Here is a 22,568-nt window from a genome sequence, read left to right on the forward strand (position 1 = left end):
CCTGCACCCAAACTCCCTCCCAGAGCCTGACCCTTTGCCCCCTCCCACACCCAACCCCCTGCCCCAGCCCAGAGCCCGCACCCAAACTCCGTCCCAGAGCCCGCACCTCCTCCTGCACCCAAACTCCCTCCCAGAGGCCTCATCCCCACACCCCCTCCCGCACTCAAACTCCCTCCCAGAGCCCGCACCCCCTCCTGCACCCCAAATTGCTGCCCCAGCCCAGGACCCGCAGCCCGTCCCACACCCAAACTCCCTCCCTGAGCCCGACCCTTCACTCCCTCCTGCACCCCTGCCCCAGCCCAGAGCCTACACTCCAAATCCCTCCCAAAGTCTGCACCCCTTCTCACGCCCCAACCCCCTACCCCAGCCTGCTGAAAGTGAGTGGGCGGGGGAGAGTGAGCAATGGTGGGAGGGAGGATGGAGTGAGCAGGGGCAGGGCCTCAGAGAAGGGTCGGGACAGGGGCGTGGTCTCCAGGAAGGATCAGGGCAAGGGTCTTTGGGTTTGAGCAATTAGACAGTTGGCAACCCTACCGGGCGGACATATAGAAACCTTGTCCATGCAGGAAGAGCACACGCAGCAGCGCAGCGGGCAGCTTGCTGGGCACTAGCCAGTTCAGGCTCAGCACCTCCCAAATGTCAGGCGGACCGTGTCGGCGTGGGCATGGCTTGTGCGTGCGAGGGGGCCCATTGACTGTTCTGCCCTGAGGCCCGGAATTGCTGTCAGCGTGCCTGCCGAAGAGAGACTCTGGTCCTCTCTTTAATCTCATGACTGCTCTGGACTCCAAAGGCATAAAGGTCAAGTGGAGCCAATGATGTTTCCCAAAATCCTCTTGAATCCTCCATTATGAGCCCCATCTTCATCTGAGATGTTAGAATGCTGAGAATATGGGTTACCAGCGCCCCCCGCTCCCATCTTGTGTAGTATTCTGTCATCTCCCAAGCGGCTGGTAAAGGATATGCCATTTGTTCAGTCTCCTGCTAAGCAGCCCATCAACAAAAAATGATTCTCCTTCATCAATCTACTCCCCATTCAGATATCTGTACACACACACTATATTTTTATATCTATATATATATCGGGAACTTTCTGAATTCTTTACCTTTGAGGAATCTCCTTGTCTGCTAGGTGAGTGCAATGATCCTTTATCTGATGTTTGTGTTATGTGGACCAAGTGATTGCTCATAAGTATGAGGAGCGATAACGGGGTCAGTAAAATAAATAACCTTTGAAGAATATTATGGGGAAACTAAAGCAAATAATCATTACCTCAAGTTTGCTCAGCTCAGGCAGCAATGAATGATTAAATGGACTTAAAGAGAGCTAAGCTCAGCGTGACTGAGAAGCCCGGATTGTGATGCTATTGAGTGGGTCAGTCTGGTTCTTATTTTTGTTCTGTGCTTGTACAGTGTCTAGCACAGTGAGTCCTTGGCCAGGGTTCCTAAGCACTCTTATTATCATATAAATACATAATAGTCAAAATGTCAGACCTGTTCAGATACTTAAACATAACTTGATCACTGAGCTGAAACTTAATGGGGGGGTGATACTTTCAGTGGTCTAGGGCTTAATTATGGTAAATCCCAGGGGTGTGTTAACAACAGTATTCTATTCTCATTTGTGCTTAGACAGAAGGTTGCAGCCTCCTTTTTCAAATGTAGGACCTTGCCAGAATCATCCATGCTTTTGTTATGCTAAAGGTGGCTTCCTGTAATCCACTCTAGAGGACTTCACCTTACAACCATCTAGAAAATTCTGCATGTATGGTGTGCAGCTTCCTACCAGCTGTGTTTCTTGCCAGAAGCAATTCACACCTCTGTAGTGTGCTCTGCACAGGTTTGCAATGCACTGACTAGATATACTTTAAAGAGTTTGTAGCCCAGAAAGCCTGTCTTAATGGGTTGCATCTTAGTTATCTCAGAAATTGCCTTTCTCCTTACGTTGTACCACGGCTAGCACTGGTCATTTTTTTCCAACTAGAGAACACTGCTCACCAGAGCCTGAAATGGAATTCAAACAACATGAGTGTTGCCACTTCTCTGCTGTTAGCAAAAATCCATGTAAGCCCTGGCAAAGTGTCCCATCCCCTTGTAGTGCTGGTCCACGGACAGTACAATGCACTGCTGTTGTCAGTTACTTCGTTAGCTCAAGCAGCAGGTGTGTGCAGTGGAGCTAAACTCTCCAATGCTATGATGAAACTTGTGGGTGTCAACATGATGCCACATGATGGATTGTTTTTGTTTTTCTCAGGTTTTTATTAAAAAAAAACGTAGCAAATTATGCACCAAAATCCATGTTAAAATGACATTAAGGTTGCAAAAGTTGAGCACTCAAAAGTTAGGAAGCTCTAGCATTGAGCTTGCCCGTGCAACCCCAATTTGGCCCCCTTGTCCATAAGTCCTCGGTGATCACATGTGCTTCCCCCCCGCACAGGTCGTCTAACCACTTACATAAAGACAAGCGGAAATTCAGGCCAGCTGTCAGTGAATTGAGGCAATAGGGTTGCATAGGTCAGAGCTGGGCCTGGGATCTCATCACATCCCTCCACGCATGCTGTTGCTTTCACATGTTGACAAATCCAAAACAAAACCAATAATCCAACATACACCCCAAGCACTGGCATTCACAAGGCAAAAAACAGATCCCTCAAGCTGGTTTTTTGAAGAATGGCAGAAGACACACAGCAGACATTTGTCTCCCATTTACATTTTCTGAAAGCAACCTGCTTCATTCATTCATCATTCCACCGATAGAGAATGCCTGTTTCCAGTGCTATCTAAGTGTAAGATGCCACTGCTTGGTTGGCTCAGCCTCCTTGCAGCACTCTACTATGAATCACTGGAAAGCTGAAAAAAATTCAGCAGTGCTGCTTCTGAGATACAGCTGCAGCCATCCGGAGAATCTGTACAATTTTTCAGGCTCGGCATATAGTCCATTTAGAAATTTAAAAAAAAAAAGATTGTTCATTTGTTTCATTACAACAATTTAATAAGAACACCCATCCAAAAAATAGAAAAATGTCATGTGGGCAATTAAAGCTCTCTAGCATGAACGAGATGCATTAAGTTGCAAATTTTAAATGGGAATGATCTTGAGGAAGAAATACATATTGAAGGGTTTATTGTGCCATGTGGCTTTTTTTTTCCCCCTGCTTAGATTTGATCACACACAAGGCTGGTGCCTGGCAAGATAACTAGCAGAGCTGCAGTGCAATGGACTTTTTGGAAGCAGTCTGGATTCAGCTGCTCAGGGCACAGACCCCTTTCTCACAAGTTCAGTGCTTACTGTCCGTGTCACTTCTGCGCCTAACCAGAGATTAGATTCTAATCACACGTGTACAGGTATAAATCAGGCATAGCTTTGCTGAAGCCAGGGGATTTAATCTTTACAGCAGTCAAATAATATTAGAAGGGCTAACATGGATCTTGAAGAGCCAGTAGCTAAAGCTGTAAAAACAAACAAGCCACTCAAAGCCAGTTCTTTATTTGAAGTAGGTGGGGTAGAGATGTGACAGTGGCATTTTGCTCACAAATAAAGCTTTGGTTCAAGGAGTGACATGTGCCAGCTGCTTCAGAACAGTGACTTAGTTCTCGGATCCACTCTATCTGGTCATTTACAGGCACTCCAATCCTAGTTTCCTATTCAATGATCATCTGCATAATGGAAGCGGGGGATTAACGAGAGGCAGAATGCTGGGCATCAATAAATAGCATTGAAGCTAGTTTAAAGAAGATCAGAATATTGCCTCCAAGTAGAAACTACGCACTAATATGTCCACATTCTGATTCTGGTGAGACACAGATTTTTGTGAGTTGAGGTGACATTCCCAGAACAAAAACCAGCACAATTCTTCATTTACTTCCCTATGTCATTTTCTCCCACTCTGGTCCTTTCCTCTGTGTTTTTCTGGAGGGGCACATGTCTCAACTTTCAGCATGTGAATAGATCTGCTGATTACCCTCAGTGGGAGCAGCTGCGTGCTGAAAAACCTAGTCTCCTATTTACACATCTAAATGGAAGAAGAGCTCTTTTGAAAATCCGGCCCCGATTGTGGGTGCTGAAGATTTCTGAAAATTCAGGTTCTTGTGTATGAAGATGGGATGAAAGGAGCTCTGTAAATGTCACATCCTACTAATTTGATTCTTGGAAGGAATACAAAATGCAACAGAGATGTTCAATGAAGACAGAGAGAGAATTTTGCCCATAATTTCTGCCACGTCTCTTAAATCACCTCACAAGTTTTTTTAGACCCCACTATACTTGACTCCATTGACACACATTTCTCATCCACAGGTCTAGTCTAATGAATTATCCAAATCCTTCTCAATTGGTTTGCTGTGCTCCTCAGTATTCATACTTTCTTCACATTTATTATCTTTGCACTGAAAGTCGACCTTTCAAAGTCCTTCTCCAAATTGCTCACCTGAGTAAACTCATAATCTTTGTAACAAATCAAACATGCCCACAGATCAGTGGTTGACACCATTGACTGTATTGTGTCTTACATTCTCAGTTAACCTTTAGACTTCTACAGTGTGTGTAAATCATACAAGATTTGAAATGTGGATCCAAGTGGATGTCAAGCAAAGAGTAAACCTATACTGTACCAAAGCTATTTAAGGTTAGAGATGGGCCTATAACCCTGAACTTTGGGATAGTTTGGATACAAATCCATATTTGAACTTTGTGGCAAGAGCACACTGCTCTAGAAGATAAGGGTTATGTAAGTACTCCTAACAACCAAGTTTTTCCTCACGTTTGAAAATGTCTGAATAACATCTTATTTTAATAATCTTACGTTTCCACATGCCTCTGCATTTCCAGCCACAAACCTGCTGGTTAAAAGGAAGCTTTAGTGGATAAGGTACTAGACTGGGAGATCTAGATTCAACTCTCAGCTCAGCTAGACTTCCTGGGCAACCTTGGGCAAACACAGGGTAAATAACATGACCACAGTTCCATTGGTAAAATGGGTATAATACCTTTACACCCCAAAGGATCCTGTGAGGATAAAACACAATAGTGAATGTGCAGCATTCAGATGCTATTGTGGCAAGGGCCATATTGCTAGATAGAGACTATACATCTCTGCCATTGTGGTATTACTGTGCCATTTTGCAAACCCAAGTGGTTTAGACAGTTCACGGCTAAGCAACAAACTGAACCTCCAAACAGTTTTGAAGTGACCTGTCCATGTGTGTTAGGTCCAAATGAGACACACAGAAGACTTGCTGCAGTGAAAGAAGTTGTACTCCCTATAAATTGCATGTTTTCTGCTGTTTTAAACATAAATCAGATTTACTTCTTGCTTCAAGGTTCCTCCTCCTGTTTGAGCTGATTTTCTGTGAAAAATCTGTGTAAGTTTGCCAGTGAAGCTGAAGGGGAAAAAAAAACCCAAACCTTCCTGTTCCTTGGTGCTACTTCATGACCTTCACTTCTGGTGGCATGCGGCTGTCACTTTCAGACACTGCTTTTCCCATAACAAACCTGAAAATAGCCTGCTCCAGTGTGAAGGGCTGTGGTGAATGTTATAGTTCAGACAGGGTGTGCTACAGCATGTGGTCTGGAGCTGATGTGCCAGTGCTTCTAGCAAGGAGAACTTGGAAAGGGGCAGGAGGGGAGGTGCAGACAGGTCAGAGGAAAATCTGAAGGAGAGAGAGTCTTTTTAAATCTCTAGAATAACAGAATTGTCTGAGGTTCTTAGTTCTTCCATTGCTGGTTTTGCTTTTACCTTTGTAAAATAATTGGGTCCGATTTGCCCTACGCAGTTTAAGCCTCATTGATTTAATTGCTGTTACTCCTAATTGACACCAGCATAAACGAGAGAAGACTCCAATCCATTATCTGAAGGCGGATGAACACAGTTCTCACTGCTGTGTCTAGTCCCCAAATCTGATGTTGGCCCTGACACTACAGAGCATCTGTAGATCTCCTCCAACCCTTGGCTTCTTACACACCTCATGGCGTCCCGGTTTGCTTATTGCCCTGATTGATTTCAGTAGGAGTTTTGCCTAAGCAAGGCATTCTGGTTTGGGCTCCTTCATCCATTGTGTGCAGATAATTTAGTTTAGCCACAACCCAGCTGCACTTTCTCCCTCCCTCGATGCAATGGCAGTCCAGCTGATCCAAATACTTTAACAAGCAGCTTGACTCCTGCCAAGTCTAGTAAAACCTTTCTCCCTAACAGACACTCTACCTTGTGGAGTTGGAAGCAGCAAGCACAAATGGATTGTGCTTTCCAGGTTACATTGACCACTGGCATGCTGCTTTGACATATATTCCCATCCGCAGAAGCCAAAGACTTGGAAGAAATACACAGACAGCCAAGGACAGGAATATATTTGCTTAGTACAAAGCAGAATGGTCTCTTGACCTCTGCCTGTAATGGTTGAGTTTGGGAGTACAGGGGTATAGATGACAGTTTTACCCTGCCCCAGTTCTAACTCCTGGTGGCTGAAAAGGGAGAGGAAGTTTGAAAAAGCCATTTCTTTAGAGGGAGGAAATGAGAGGACATGCTACCATTTGCCCCGCCCCCCTTCTCCCAACAATTCATTACCTTAATATTGTCTGAATGTAAGTTACCTGCATGGAACGATGATTATTTAGTGGTAGTGGAAAGACGTGCTAAATGTCAATGCATTTTGCATGCCGAATGAGTGCTTTGGATCAGAGTCCCATGCATTGCATGTGTACGCTGACTTTACTGAGAGACAGACAGCAAGGGCATGAGGAATGAAACTCAATAGGACCAACTATATTTTTCCTGTCCTTCCAGAGAAAAGCTTCCACCTGGAAACCTTGAAAGTGAAGTTCGAGGCACAATTCCATAGGTAACTTTCCCCGACAAACACGAGGACCAGATGCTTCACTGGTGTAAGTCAGCACAGCACCATTGACTCCAAAGGGCTTCTAGAGGAGTGGTCACCCTGCAGTTACAGCCATGCAACCCCACTGCCTTGAAAATAGCAACTGAAAGAAGAATTTGGGGAATTGAAAGAACCAATGATTGTAATTTTCAACTTTTTCCATAGCAGAACCTTATCTTCCATACCAGGAACCACCTCATCGCTAGCCCCCACAAGCTTTCTCCTAGCCAGGATTCCAGTTCCATGTAGAAATATGGGAAGGACAGGGTAGTTGAGAGACTCAAGTTCAGTACTCTTGATGCAGCTCATCCTCCAATCCTGAATTACATGCAGCAAGTATACTCCACCTAGTTAGATTGCTAGGCTCCTGATTGGTCTACTCCAAATATGCAGAAAGCATATGTTGACTTGAAATTATTCTGTGCTCTCTGCTCCCACTACGTGTGATCCAGTTGATGTGACATCTGTAATGAGATCTGTCTCCATGTCCACCCAGGACAGTCCTCAGCTTTTCTGAGCCTCTCCTCTCCAGAGAGGCTTTCAATGCCCTGATTTTATTATTTGGGCGTTAGGTGCCCCATTCTCATTGAAAAAAAATCACTCAACTCCCATCTGTGCTTTTGAAAATCTCCCCTCTAACATCTGTGCCTTAGTTTCCCCTGTCCCTTTCTATCTCACCCAGCCTTTGCAAGACCTCATTCAGTAGTGTTTGTAGGGTGCCTTGAACACAAAAAGCTAGATAATTTGTGTTCTTTATTATTTTATTTTTCAAATCTTATGCATGCAGTATGATGCAATCATAACTGGCAAACTTTCCACCTTTCACGGGTGCAGGCAAAGAGCTCTCCTTTATCAACCTTGGCTGTGTCACCTATTCATATTTTCTCTTCTTCTCCATTTAGTCGGTGAGAAACTGCTACTTATCTATGCTGAAACATCCTGCTGTTTTGACACCCCATCTCCCTTTCCACTCCTTGTATGTTTCATCAAGCTGTTGTACCTCATCTTTCAGGCCCTCTGGGGCAGGGACTCATTTATTGTGATCAAGATTGTCAAAAGTGACAAGGGACTTCCTGAAAATCAGGCCTTGTTAAGTTGTTTCTTATCGGGCACCTGTCACGGGGACCTCTGGAGAGCATCCTTCTGGCTGAGTCTGGGGATTAGATCTGCCAGTCTGATGCCCTCTCCTCACAGTTCATCAGCCCATCATCTCACTCTCTTGCTCTCATCTTCATAGCTTAGCCCTCTGGCCAAGTCACAACAACCCTTCCCTTCTGGGGTACTGTCAAAGTCGTTCACACTATCCCAGGCAGCCCGTACATCCACTGCCTCTCCCTAAGTGTCTAAAACAAAACAGTCTCAGACATGTTTCAAGTTCGCTGCCCAAATTGTGCCACACATTCAGTGGCTGGTCGGGGAACCCAGGTCCAGCCCTTACACTGGATTCCAGTCCAGGGGCCCTCTATCTCCAGCAGCTAAGATTTGTACTGCCACAAACCTTCCTGCCATTCCCCCAGACTACTTCCTATCTTGCCTGTCCCAGGCTCACCTTCTCCACCCTTTAGGTAAACTCCTATCCCCCAGGTCAGCTAGACAAACCCTTCCTCTTCGGCCCAAATCCCTTTCTCTCCCTTGTCCCAGAGAGAGTGACCACAACCCCTCTACTGCTACTAGCTTCCGGGCTTTATAGAAGCCCCTCATGTCCCTGCACAAGTGAGCTTCCCTTAATTAGGGCTTTCCTCTTCGCCTAAATGTCTCCTGGTTTGCAGGCTAATTAGACCATCTGGCCGATGTTAACCTCTTCAGGATAATGTGGAGTGAACACCCCATCACAGCACCCAAAAACTAGAGGCAGCTGACATCACTGCCTTGGTGTACACATTTGTACAGAACCTAGCACCAGGGAACTGGGAGGAGTGGTAGATATGCTGGAGGGTAGGAATAGGATACAGAGGGACCTAGACAAATTAGAGGATTGGACCAAAAGAAATCTGATGAGGTTCAACAAGAACAAGTGCAGAGTCCTGCACTTAGGATGGAAGAATCCCATGCACTGCTACAGACTAGGGACCGAATGGCTAGGAAGCAGTTCTGCAGAAAAGGACCTAGGGGTTACAGTGGACGAGAAGCTGGATATGAGTCCACAGTGTGCCCTTGTTGCCAAGAAGGCTAACGGCATTTTGGGCTGTATAAGTAGGGGCGTTGCCAGCAGATCGAGGGATGTGATCATTCCCCTCTATTCGACATTGGTGAGGCCTCATCTGGAGTACTGTGTCCAGTTTTGAGCCCCACACTACAAGAAGGATGTGGAAAAATTGGAAAGAGTCCAGCAGAGGGCAACAAAAATTATTAGAGGGCTGGAGCACATGACATGAGGAGAGGCTGAGGGAACTGGGATTGTTTAGTCTGCAGAAGAGAAGAAAGAGGGGGCTTTTGATACCTGCTTTCAACTACCTGAAGGGGGGTTCCAAAGAGGATGGATCTAGACTGTTCTCAGTGGTAGCAGATGACAGAACAAGGAGTAATGGTCTCAAGTTGCAGTGGGGGAGGTTTAGGTTGGATATTAGGAAAAAAAATTTAACTATGAGGGTGGTGAAGCACTGGAATGGGTTACCTAGAGCGGTGGTGGAATCTTCTTCCTTAGAGGTTTTTAAGGTCAGGCTTTTAAGGTCATCCCTGGCTGGAATGATTTAGTTGAGGATTAGTCCTGCTTTGAGCAGGGGGTTGGACTAGATCAGTGCTTCTCAAAGCCGGTCCGCCGGTTTTTTTACCTGCCACATCCGCATTTTCAGCCAATTGCGTCTCCCACTGGCCGCGGTTCACCGCTCCAGGCCAATGGGGGTTTCGGAAGCAGCGTGGGCTGAGGGATGTGCTGGGCACCCTTCCCGCAGCCCCCATTGGCCTGGAGTGGCAAACCGCGGCCAGTGGGAGTCGCATTCGATCGAACCTGCAGATGTGGCCGGTAAACAAACTGGCCCAGACCGCCAGGGGCTTTCCCTGAACAAGCGGTGGCCTGACTTTGAGAAGCACTGGACTAGATGACCTCCTGAGGTCCCTTCCAGCCCGGATATTCTATGATTCTAAGAACCCCAACCTGCTTACAACCTCTAAGGATTTCTGCAACACAAATGCTAAATAACAACAATACAGTAACTGAGAATCTGGTTGTCTCTCTGGCTCATTTGGTGGAGGGAGAAGAAAAGGATAATAGTCATCATATTGTACTCTGGGAGTTTCTAAAAGTCTAGCTAAAAAACAAGCCTTCGTTACCCAAAAGGGATAGAAGCCTTCAAAAGCGGTTGGGTATCGTGCCTTCCTGTGTTCCAGGTTAATGTACCCGAGAGAGGGAAGAACATTTTCCAGCTGAGAAGGTCACCCCTGCAATGGGTATTGCATGTGCATGCACGTTGAGGTTGCCATTCAAACTAAGAGCTGCTGGGAAAGCAAATGCTGAAATGATGATCACGGGCTTTCACCTGCGCTATAATTTCCCCTTACAATGTCACCCTTGCACAATATTCTATTTCAGAGGTGACAGCATGGCTGAAGGTGAACTCACTCCTCTAAGCTATAACTGAATGGTGTTGGGAAGGGGGAAAAACCTCATTTTCAAGGCTCTACCAGCTCTCTCCTCAGCACTCCAGGCCCCCAAAAAGCATGACTAATTTTGTAAACATCAGTATGCTGAGTGATCAGACTGACAGCAGCTTCCTAATAGAGAAGGAGATCTAATGTATGTCGATGTATGACAGGCCCAAATGCTGCAGTGTAGCCGGCTGAGATTAGTGCATGCCATTTTCTCCCTTTCAGAACTGTTGAAACAACAGACCATCACTGCCTGAAGTAGACAAGCTTAAGCCAAGTGCTGTCAGGTCCTGTTATTATTGATAAGGCCTGACAGGGCAGAGCTTTGCTTGATCTTTTTTTAGCTTTTTCATCCAAGTGTATACAACAATTACTCCCTGGTTGTGGTGGTTGTTTCCGCTGTACGGTGCAGCTGGTTGTTCTAAAGGGTAGAAGGCACCAATCCTTCTGTTTGAAACAGAAGGGGCGCAAATGCTATTCAACAGCTTGCAGAATCATTAACTGAGATTTAAAAAAAAAAGACAAGAAGCCACCACTGACACCAAAAATAGGTGCCCATCAGCATTCTCAGTTCAGACATTAAATATTAACGTTCACAATAGCAATCTGCTGCTGGGTTTTTGGAGGGCTAGTTCTTTTCTTCTTCCCTTTTTTTTTAAGCTGCAGTTAATTAGCTCTTATCTTCTGTAGGCCTGACTTATCTAGCTGGAGAAGCCATGCCATCCATCACTCAGAAATTTACTCCTCATGTCCTTATTATTCAGCTTTAGAATTCAAGTCATTCTCCCAAAATTGACTCCATATTTAGCTGGCCTTCATTACGATGTTCTGACACCTGGCCAATCAGTTTAAATGAATGTCCCAGAAATGTCATCACTGGCCACTTTAGAGGCAACTGGTGCCTAAAAGTAACAGATAAAATAGTTTTAAGAGCAACACTACTAGAGAAGCTCCAGTGAACTGATTTGGAGCTGTAGGAGAATTTGCTGTATTTTTTTCCCTGAGCTTTGGCTGAGAAGAAGGAGGTAGGGCCTTTGGGGAAGAAGAAATGGAAATAGAAATAGTTTCTTTGGAATGGGCAGAATCCTTTTTTTTTTTTACTTATTTACCACAAAGATAAAGCAAACACACACTTCTCTGTGGCTTCAATCTAGTTCCTAGTAACTGAGTTTCTGCAGAAAGGCCTGTGGTTAAGACATTGGTCTGAGACTCAGGAATTCTGAATCTAGTTCCTGGCTCCATTGCAGGTTCCCTGTGGAGAAGCCACAAGGGGCTACGTTTTCCAGCGAGGTCAGAACCAGATATTCAACATCCACTGCAGCAGCCTTATTTTTTTTTTAAATATGCTTTTGAAAGCCTTGCTGCTTACATTGACTCCTCCGGAGTTGCCGCCCCAAGCACCTGCTTGATAAGCTGGTGCCTGGAGCCGGCCCTGCTGTCTAGATGGGAATTGAGCTCCTCTGAAAATTCGTCTCCTGTTGCTGGTCCCGAACATTTTTGAAAACTCTGGTCTTAATCTGTGCCTTAGTTTCCCATCTGTAAAATGGGGGTATAATAATGCTTTCCTCCAACCTCTGCCTGTCTTGTCTATTTAGACTGTGAGTTCTTCAGGGCAGGGACTCCCGCTTCCTATGTGTTTATTCAGAACCAAGCACAATAGGACCCCCAGTCTCAGTTGGGCTTTCTAGGTGATATAATACAAACCATCATCATCATAAGAAAGCCACTACTACAAATGCATCTCATTGGTCCTTTGGTTGGCATTTGCCGCAAGGTGGATGAAGGCTAATGTATCCTCAAAGAGTGGTCCATTCAGGGCAAGGATAAACCCATTAGCAAGGTGGTGTTGGAGGAAAGCTTGCCCTGCTACCATCTGTGCTGCACCTGTTCAGTGGATAACCAGAAGGATTTCAGTCTCCGGGACTGCCAGGCTGGCATCTTTCAACAGCACAAAGTACATGAAACATTATCGGAAGAGGAAGGGAAAAAAATATAAAAAGAAGGAACAAATGCACTTTTGGCAGCTGGGTTTATGAAAAATGTAACTGCAAATTAAAATCTTGTTTGGTGAGCAAGAGTCCAGTGATGGTCTCATTTCACCTTCTGGCATCTGATGACTGCTTATGTAATCTCCGGTCTGCAGACCCGGGCTTTCTGCGGTTTTTGCCATGTGCTTAGATTGTCTGACTGTCACAAGTGAACGACTCAGAAGAGAGAAAGCAGTTGGGAATGGGGAAATAGTTTAACAAATTCATATCATTTCTCCTGTCCTCTAACTGGCATCAGAGAGTCATCAACAAGGGCAGCAAGTGCTTCTAGACGCATTAGATTCACATCATCATTCCTCAGGTCAAACTTCCTTTGCAGGTGCCTTTCCACGATACTCAGCATTTCAGTGTGTCTGGGTGATTTCATGTACTCACAATGAAATGTCTCTAGCTGGAATAGTAGGAGAACTCTCAGCTCTCCTGGCTGGTGCATCCTGTGCACAGGATAATGGGGTCTGCTGCTGTCCAAACTTGTTGACATCAACCTTGCAGGGAGATATTAATTGATTCCTGCCAACCCCTGGTGATCAGCCACTATATCAGTGCGGTTGGAGTGGCCCTCTGGGGAGAGGAGATTAAAGTGTGCTGGGTTTCTTTGTTTTGTGTGGTTGTAAAGCTGATCCCTAGGATGGGGTGAATGCTTACCTTGCACAGTAGATGCTGATTGTTTTGGAACACTATTCACTTCTGCATTTTCAAAAGGAAAGTCAGTCACACCGAAAAGAGGAATCTGGGTGGGATTTGTAGAAATGTCTACGTGATTCAGGGACACAGATCCCACTGATTTTCAATTAGGCTTGTGTTCCTAAATCACTGAGGAGCTTTTGAAAGCCCAACCTGCTACCCTATGCTCCTGTCATGTGCTTAGAAGGGGAGGCTTAATGTAGTGCATGTAGCTTGGTAGCTTTCCAGGTGTGGCGTGGATAGAGCATATGGACCTGATACTCCTCTCAAGCTAGGAGTGACTCCACTGAAGTTATACTGGTGTGGTATGTATAGTTTGTGGAGGATTATTTTTTTAACGTATGTGCTATATATGAGACACTATCCAGCCCAGGAAGGACATTGGACAGGGTGATTTTAATAGGTCTTCTCCAGCTTCTATGCCTTTCTGTAAAAAGCCAATTCCAAAATGGAGGTGGGGGTCAGGGCCAAATCCTAGCCCTGCATGTTCCCTTCCTAAAGAACCGTGAGAGCAAGTTCTAGTTGTATAAAGCAACATCGGTGGGACTACTTGTGTGTGTAAAGTTAAGTATGTGTATGCGTTTGTAGGCCTGGAACCTGTTACAAAATCTTCTAAACATATATATGTATATAATCAATGGGTATGAATCATACTCCTAGGATGTTCTGTGTTTATACTAAGCTGTTTACTAACAGGTAAACTCTCAATAACCCCCATTCTTTGTATGGCGGAACCTGTCAGAAACCAGATGTATGTTCTAAATTAATTGTGGTTAGGTACCACTAGGACAATACAGTTCATGTCACTATGGTCTGATGCTATTTGCACTCTATAGTTTATTAACATCTGAAAGGTTATTGTGTATGGTTGGTATAGATGTCCGTATATTTTTAAATATATATATGAAAATAGATAAGGAAAGGGGAGTAACGTGTTATTCTTCTATGTGTCATAAACCTGTACAGTATAAATATAAATCAAATCAAGTTCATACTTTGGGATAGATTAGCTGCTGCAGGACTGTCTTCCAGGGATTGGTACCTATGAACCTCTCTGTGCTGATTCATCTCTGATTAATAAATATGACTGAGCCAAGTTATCTGATGTTTCATTAATCAATAACCAAAACCAAACTCTAATAGACCTAAGTCTCCAGGTACCAGAACGCTGCTGATTGGATGGGCTGATGGTTTTTCTTAAAAAGGCTGTTTTTTCTGTCTGGAAGGGAATCTTCTAGCTCTCTGTGCCTCAGTTTAGCCATCTGTAAAATGGGTATTGTGCAGGGCCATTGGGAAAATGAACGTTTGCAAAAAGCTTTGAGCTCCTGCTATCATTTAAAAAGTAAAAATTTTAGGACTGTTCAAAGTGTTCTGGTCTCATAAAAACTAGGCTCTTATAGATATCTCTACACTACAAATTGGTGCCTCCATTCTACAGGGTATTGTGACCCTTGTGAACAAAATATGCTTACGTACTATAAAAGTATATTTAGAGAAGGAGTAAATTGAGAGTGTTTGAATCTACATCTGGATTAGCTTTGGCCTAGTTCTGTGGCTAAACCATAAGCAGGATTGGGGTTTAATGGAACCAAACTCTCATGAGCTCTTCATAAATGAGACATCGGTACCAAAGAGTAGAAAAGTTAAAAGAGAATCTACTTTTGCCACAGTCCTCCTATCTGAGACCACAAGATTGGAAGTCTTGAACTGGATGCCTGAAAGCGAGGCTCTAGCCCAACCAGAAGTAATGACCTCATAAAATAATGCCTGAGAGAAAGTCTGTGGCCTGTAAAAGGATCTACAACCCATCCTGGACAATGATCCCACACTTTCACAGGCCTTGGGTGGCAGGCCAGTCCTCGCCCACAGACCACCTGCCAACCTGAAGCATATTCTCACCAGTAACTGCACACCGCACCATAGTAACTCTAGCTCAGGAACCAATCCATGCAACAAACCTCGATGCCAACTCTGCCCACATATCTACACCAGCGACACCATCACAGGACCTAACCAGATCAGCCACACCATCGCCGGTTCATTCACCTGCACGTCCACCAATGTAATATATGCCATCATATGCCAGCAATGCCCTTCTGCTATGTACATCGGCCAAACTGTACAGTCTCTAAGGAAAAGGATAAATGGACACAAATCAGATATTAGGAATGGCAATATACAAAAACCTGTAGGAGAACACTTCAACCTCCCTGGCCACACAATAGTAGATCTTATGGTGGCCATCCTCCAGCAAAAAAACTTTAGGACCAGACTTCTAAGAGAAACTGCTGAGCTTCAGTTCATTTGCAAATTTGACACCATCAGTTTAGGATTAAACAAAGACTGTGAATGGCTTGCCAACTACAGAACCAGTTTCTCCTCCCTTGGTTTTCACACCTCAACTGCTAGAACAGGGCCTCATCCTCCCTGATTGATCTAACCTCGTTATCTCTAGCTTGCTTCTTGCTTGCTTATATTTACCTGCCCCTGGAAATTTCCACTCTTGCATCCGACGAAGTGGGCATTCACCCACGAAAGCTCATGCTGCAAAACGTCTGTTAATCTATAAGGTGCCACAGGATTCTTTGCTGCTTTTACAGAACCAGACCAACACGGCTACCTCTCTGATCTGTGGCCTGTGTTATGCAGGAGGTCAGACTAGATAATCACAGTGGTCCCTTCTGGCCTAAAATCTAGGAGTACGGATCTAAACCAGATAAAAAAATAGACCTCTTTCCAGATCTGATTCAGAATCAAACTGTTGGGCTGATTCAGTGGCAGCGGGGAGAAGACTGTGTTTGACTTACCATTGGCAATTAAGACCACCTGGGAGACTCTCCAGAAGCAATAGCATGGCTTTCTCAGCTTTCTCAGCTTTCTCAGCTGAGCATGCTTGCATCAGGCATTTGCTCTAGTTCTTGGGCCACCAGAGTGGAAGTCTAGTCAGCCTCAGGGTGCAGGTCATATTCATTCAGTTTCACGTTTCTTTGACATTCGCTTTTGTTCTTTAAGTCTGCTTCTTTATTACCGGATTGACGATATGGCTTCTTTAGGAGACAGCAGTGCTGCTTGGATGCTACTGATTGTGGGTAATTTCACGGGATGGGAAGCTAATCTGATACACTATCTTTGCACACTCAGGATTCTGGGCTACTCTAGTGGCATAAATTAGAGTAGCCCTGAGGCTGCTCTCTTTTATAGTAGCCTCTTAAGCCTCCGCTCTACAGTGCAGAATCTTCATAGCAATGTGTGCTATTGAGATTCCTCCTACTGCATTGGGGTTCAAGAAGGGGGAACATATGACTGCTAAAAGCAACCTTATCCTGTGCCTGCCCAAGGGGAATTTTTCCCCAGCCTCTTGTGGCATGGTTCCAGCTCCTATGTGTCATTGGAGTGGTGCTTAAGGATTGAGTTGCAAATTATAATACTCTAGCCTGGAGTCTGAAGGCAGGATTGACTGTAGCCAGTCATTCATTATATGATGGCGATGAACGCGATATAAATCTATACAGCATAGATTAGAATTTGCAAATGGCATCATCACAATTTGTATTTTAGCCTCCGTTACGACAAACAAACGTGATAAGACTGACGCTCTCATAAAAGTTTCCCTCAAAAAATATAGAATGAAACTATAACGATTGGAAATAGTGTGCTGTCATGAGTACCCAATTTAAAACTTCAGCCAGGGTAGAAACTGAAATGTAATATGCAGCGATAAAAAGATTGTTTTTTCCTGTAAATGTGCATGTAGCCAATAAAAGCTTTTCTCTTTTCTTAAAATGACTCTGATGTTTTGCCAGCTAAGCAGTATGCAGGCAGCTAGGCAACATTGGGCAATGAGCTTGTCAGATCTTAAGCTAGGCTGGTTAAAGATGTGGCTGTGAGACCTCAAATGAAATCTCATGTCCTATTGGAAATGGTGTTGGTGACTTCAGTATGTGGCATTTTCCCTTGTACTCTGTATTCACAGGGGTCTGATTCACTGCCAGGTGAAGCTGCCCACAAATCTATCCCTGCCTTCAGTGGGTTCTGGATTGTGAAGGTTTTAGCTTTTTCCTGAAATGTAAAACAAGTTCCTGAGTATTTGTGGTTATGAAAACTCCATGAGAGTCTATATAAGAGTTGGGAGTATTTTTATCCCAACTGCTTTAACCAAATTCCACCTCAGGAACTGCATTCTGCCTATCCTTAAACCTGACTGCCGGCAGTCCCGGTGGCATGATATGGTAATTCTCTTCTGAAATGTCTTTATTCAGAATTGTTCTTGGTGCATGTTCTGAGAAGCCCCTTCTTTTTTATAATTCCTCTAAACGCAGAACATTTGAGGTTATTTTAGACACAAATCAATTCCCTTTGACTTTTGAAAGTATTTTTTTTAAAAAAAGTCCCAAGATTTCCTCTTCTCAAAATGATCACCTCATAACTGTTAGCCATTGGGACCACTCACTGAGGGATGGGTGGATTTTCATGAATGGATGTCTTTGTAAAACATACACTGTGGCTGAATCAGAAGTTATAGGCTTTGGTGCAACCATCTCAGGGTACGGTTCTTTGGACTGTGTTATACAGGAAGTCAGAATAAATCATTATAACGGTCTCTTCTGACTTTAACATTTTATAAATCTATGACTTTTTGTTCTCCTCCCCACCCCCAAAAAAAGCTACAAATTCACAGTCCAAAGGTATAAAAATTACATTGTCCATAACCTTTTGAGCAACCAGCTTTTTTTCAAACACAGTAAATTATAGATGCTATTCTAGGGAAAATTAATCAATATATATTTCTTTTGATATATAGCTGCAATAGCAAGCTGCACATTAATTTTATTAAGTCTTGATCATTTTCATTCAGTCCTGGGAGCTCTAAATTTTACTAATATTTGGCTGTGTCTCAAAGTGGAGAATCATTTGTAAACCAGAAACACATTTCATTCCTTAAATATGCAATTAATATTTGATGCAGTCTGGGTGCAGTTGCCAAATTCCCAGAACTATGCAGCCAAAATGAGTAAGTGAAGACTAATTTAAAGTTATTTAAAGGAACTTTGGTAAACTTCACTTTGGTTTGGAGAACTCGGAAAGCTTGGCTGCTCATTCGTAACTCCTGCCCCGCCAACTTGGACCCCTGATCCTGCAATGTGGTGAACCCTGGCAAACTCTTCTGCCTAACACATTGACTTGTTCAAACTCTCTTGCTCCCTTCATAGATTCATAGATTCTTAGATTCTAGGACTGGAAGGGACCTCAAGAGGTCTTCGAGTCCAGTCCCCTGCCCTCATGGCAGGACCAAATACTGTCTAGACCATCCCTGATAGACATTTATCTAAGCTACTCTTAAATATCTCCAGAGATGGAGATTTCACAACCTCCCTAAGCAATTTATTCCAGTGTTTAACCACCCTGTCCCTGACAGTTAGGAAGTTTTTCCTAAGGTCCAACCTAAACCTCCCTTGCTGCAGTTTAAGCCCATTGCTTCTTGTTCCACCCTTAGAGGCTAAGGTGAACAAGTTTTCTCCCTCCTGCTGATGACACCCTTTTAGATACCTGAAAACTGCTATCATGTCCCCTCTCAGTCTTCTCTTTTCCAAACTAAACAAACCCAATTCTTTCAGCCTTCCTTCATAGGTCATGTTCTCATCTCCAACTGGATTCTTCCATTCCTCATCCTTGAATCAGCTTTCTTATCCATATACTTAGCCCTTCTAGAGTATCCTTCATCCTGCGCTCTTAGCACCCTTTACAGACATTAGTGAACCACCCCATGCAACATCCTTTTGAACTAGGTACAGTAAGTATTGTGGTCCCTGTTTTACTAATGGGGAAACTGAGGCACAGAGAGGTTAATTAACTTGTTCAAGGGCACATGGCACGTATGTTTTTGAACTGGGAATAGATTCCAGATTTCCTGTTTCCCGCTTCTGTGCTTTATTTACAAGCACAGTTTTGCAGTCCTGTTCTCTAGCTTCAAATTCCCTTTTCTTAGACCCATGTGCCCCTTCTCCTCCATGATAACATCACAGGGTCTGGTCTGCCAGACCCTTTGGACTGACCTTTTCAAATCCTACATGTTCTGGGACTTTCCAGACCAGAGGTCTCCCTGGGAAGCATGAGATGTCTCTAGCCAAATAACCCCAGCATGCATCAGATTTAAATAGAACAGTACATCAAAACTGGGAGGGGTAGGAAAGGCCTGGCTGAGTTTATGATAGGCCTCACCCAGCGAGCCTGTTGGAGGCTGCAGACAGAATGATATAAAAGTGGGGCACTTTTCTAATATCACCTATATATTCTGGAATTGATATTTGTCTAGCTCACACTCCAAAGATTGGGCAAACCACACTGAATAATATAACCACTGTGGAAATGTCACACACCGGCCAAGTGTCTTTGTCACTCTCTAGTGGATGCACCAGGTAGAAGGTTTGAGCTGGCTGTGTCTTCAGGCTAATGGGCCACAGACTATTTACATAATGGACTAGGTCAATTGGCTTGAAGGTAATAACTGACTCAAACTTCTTGCACAGTGCAGCCACTACAGGGGGACAAAGATGCACTTGGCCAGTGTGCTATAGAAATATTGGGATTCATCAGAGGTGCATTTAAAAATAAATAGGTTCTATTGGAAATATAGTAGTTATATCTTTGAGAAATGCTTATTGTCTGCTGTGATGCAGTTCTTTTCCGTTGAGCATATCACCAGTAGAGCTGTTGTGCCTTGTTCTCGCTCATTCATTAGGTGTACCTGCTGCCTACAAATAATACATCACACGATGCCAAAGGTCCAGTCAGTGCAGATCCAGCCTAAGAAACACCCAGCCATAAGGTTTGCTGGAGCCCAACTGCTCCAAAATCAGAAATCTTCTTGGGAAGAGGAAGACATTCAAGCAGAATACTGAGCTCATTTTCAAAGGTTCCCTGAAGCTGACAGGCAGTGAGGAAAATTGCTGTTTTGTGTTAATCTGAGCTGGAGATAAGGTAAATACATCTATTATGCTTGTATAGATAAGTCAGTTCAAGAAAAAAAAATGCTATGGGCATGTTACAATAGGCTTCATGAATGTGTCACCCCAAGAGCTAACCCAATGTTTGCATGGTATAAATCCCCCAAAGCTTACCCAGGATTTGCACTCTGAAGTGGTGCAAAGCCCATGTGAATCCATAAAGTGGCTCAGCAGAATTAAAATTCCTAGGTAAGGACTGGTCACTTTCTGATGCAATAATCTGGTTGGGGCAAGATACATTTTAAGAACAAACTCACTAAAAGCCTTTTGAAAAGGTGACAAACCAGGAGCGGAGCATGCTCTATAAATATAGCAGCAGACATGGTCAGGAGATATGTAGTGGCACAAGCCCAACATATATGGAGAAGGCAGGTCTGATGAGGTGTGCATGCCCCATGCAGAGCAGGTGAAGTACTGCAAGGGAGATCAAGCAATGAGCTGGTCCTGCTCCAGGGAACCTAATTTGCACCAGATGGAGTGAATGTGTTTCAACTGGGTTTAGCAAAGCTGGGGCTTGGAGCATCTCAGGAAGAAGGACTCTTTCCCTTTCCACCAGCCCAGACTGAGCCAGGAGCCTGTCCTGCTGATTAGCCAGGAGAGCTGGAGGAGATGTCAGTTTAATCTCTGCATGAGGACTGTACGTGGCCAGAAGATAGGACTGCATGTTTCTGTTGGCTTACAAGGACTGAAAGGCCCCTGCCAGGCATGTCCCAATAGACTTTTCCCAGTGACCAACAGCTGAGGGAAGCATGAATCTGTTTCCCTAAACAGCTTTGTAACTTGAGTCTGGAATCTTAAAGGCACAGGGTCACAAAAAGGGGCTGGAATTGTAGACTGTTATAATTTTCCTTTATGGCATATTTCCTGAGCTTCATGCTGCACCTAGAGCCAAGCTTGTACAGCTGGGTATAGAGCAGCAAAGCCTTCTTATGTGCTGTCATGCAGCCAAAGCAAGCACAGAAAGCAGGCAGGATGCAAACCTGGGAACAAACAGGGAGCCTGGAGGAAGTGTGAGAGGATGTCCAGCAAAAGGACAGTGACATCACACACGTAAAGTAAAAGAAATGTGCAAATACTAAAGAATCTATGGTTTGGATGAGCAGCTACAATGATGCACAGGTGCTGGTGCTGGCGAAGCCATCACCCAGGGATGGGCAGAAGCAGCAACAGCCTCAGATGCAGCTTCCCAGGTGTTCCAAGCATTTTTCATTGGTGAGAAATAGTGCCAAGGTAAGTTTAAATTGGAAACAGGTTCATCAGCTAAAGTACTATCCGTGGAAGTACCTAAACAGTTAAGGTTCACATGCACACTCACAGACATTGATCATGGAGATAAGCTATGCCCAAGAAAGGTGCAAAATGTTTACAATATAAACTTATAAACCAAGAAGCACCATCAGAGCATGTTGTGATCTGAAACTGATCTAATTGGGAATTGCAGGAGAAACCTCCCAGTTCTAGTGCTACTAGCACCTGAAGATGATAAAATACTGCCACGCTGTATTTATGGAGTAGGGCAGACAGGCTTTCTGGGGGATACAAACTCAGGTTGGATATCATGGTCTGGCAATGCATGAGCCATGAAAAAATCCCAGTTGTACTGAGAGACTAAAAGTTTTGCTGTTAGGAATAATTGCTGTGACTATAGATTTGGGAGGATATCATGATGGTGGTAGAGAAACAGCACAGAGGGAGAGCTGTGTCTGTGTGCCTTGGCCGATGAGACTTAAATAAGGCAATCAAGTTTTGCCTAATACTTGCATTTAATGATGTAAGGAATAAATTGGCTGCTGCCCAGATTTTCAGCCTCTTGGAGGCTGGTCCCAGTACTTGCAGGTAAGACTGGATCCAGGAAATTCATTGTTAATGCTGTTAAATTTCCCCAATGGGAGATTGTCCCAGATACACTTCGTTCATTTATCCTAATAAATGTTTCCAAAGGAAATAAAAAGGATATATGTGCCAGGCTGTGGCCCCTGTAGATGATATATTGGTGTTTAAATTACTATGTTCCAATTCTCCTGGTTTACCAGTACAGTTTAAGGCATTGATTTTGACCTATAAAGCCCTAACTGGCCTGGGACCTGCTTAACTGAGATGCCACCTCTTTCTCCTGCCACAAAGGTGTTTGAGCTGGAGTCCCTGCAGCTTAAAGAAAAGGTGGCAGCTGAAGGGCATTTTCAGGGATGGGCCTTCAACCTTAGCACCTACTACCCCACCATGAAGTTGTAACCTGCCTGAATTTCCTGTCCTTCAGGGCGTGCTGCCCGGACCGTCTTGTTACCCAGGCTTTGGGGAAGCAAAGGGATACGTTGAACTGGTATCTGTGTGAGGATGGCATATTGTTTGGACTTGACTTGATGGTCGGTCTCTTTCTTTGGGC

General features: G+C 44.3%; 1 long non-coding RNA gene across 3 annotated transcripts in view; it reads left to right on the forward strand.

Moving 5' to 3' along the window:
• Window positions 1-22,568, forward strand: part of LOC123378328 — a 161,160-nt gene that overhangs the window by 29,470 nt on the left and 109,122 nt on the right. For all 3 annotated transcript variants that reach the window (XR_006582560.1, XR_006582562.1, XR_006582561.1), the window contains exons 3-4: window positions 6,774-6,871; window positions 19,921-20,159. This is a non-coding gene — a long non-coding RNA (uncharacterized LOC123378328). The remainder of the gene's footprint in view (window positions 1-6,773; window positions 6,872-19,920; window positions 20,160-22,568) is intronic.

This window comes from Mauremys mutica, chromosome 10 (genome assembly GCF_020497125.1).
Source record: "Mauremys mutica isolate MM-2020 ecotype Southern chromosome 10, ASM2049712v1, whole genome shotgun sequence".
Classification (NCBI taxonomy): domain Eukaryota; kingdom Metazoa; phylum Chordata; order Testudines; family Geoemydidae; genus Mauremys; species Mauremys mutica.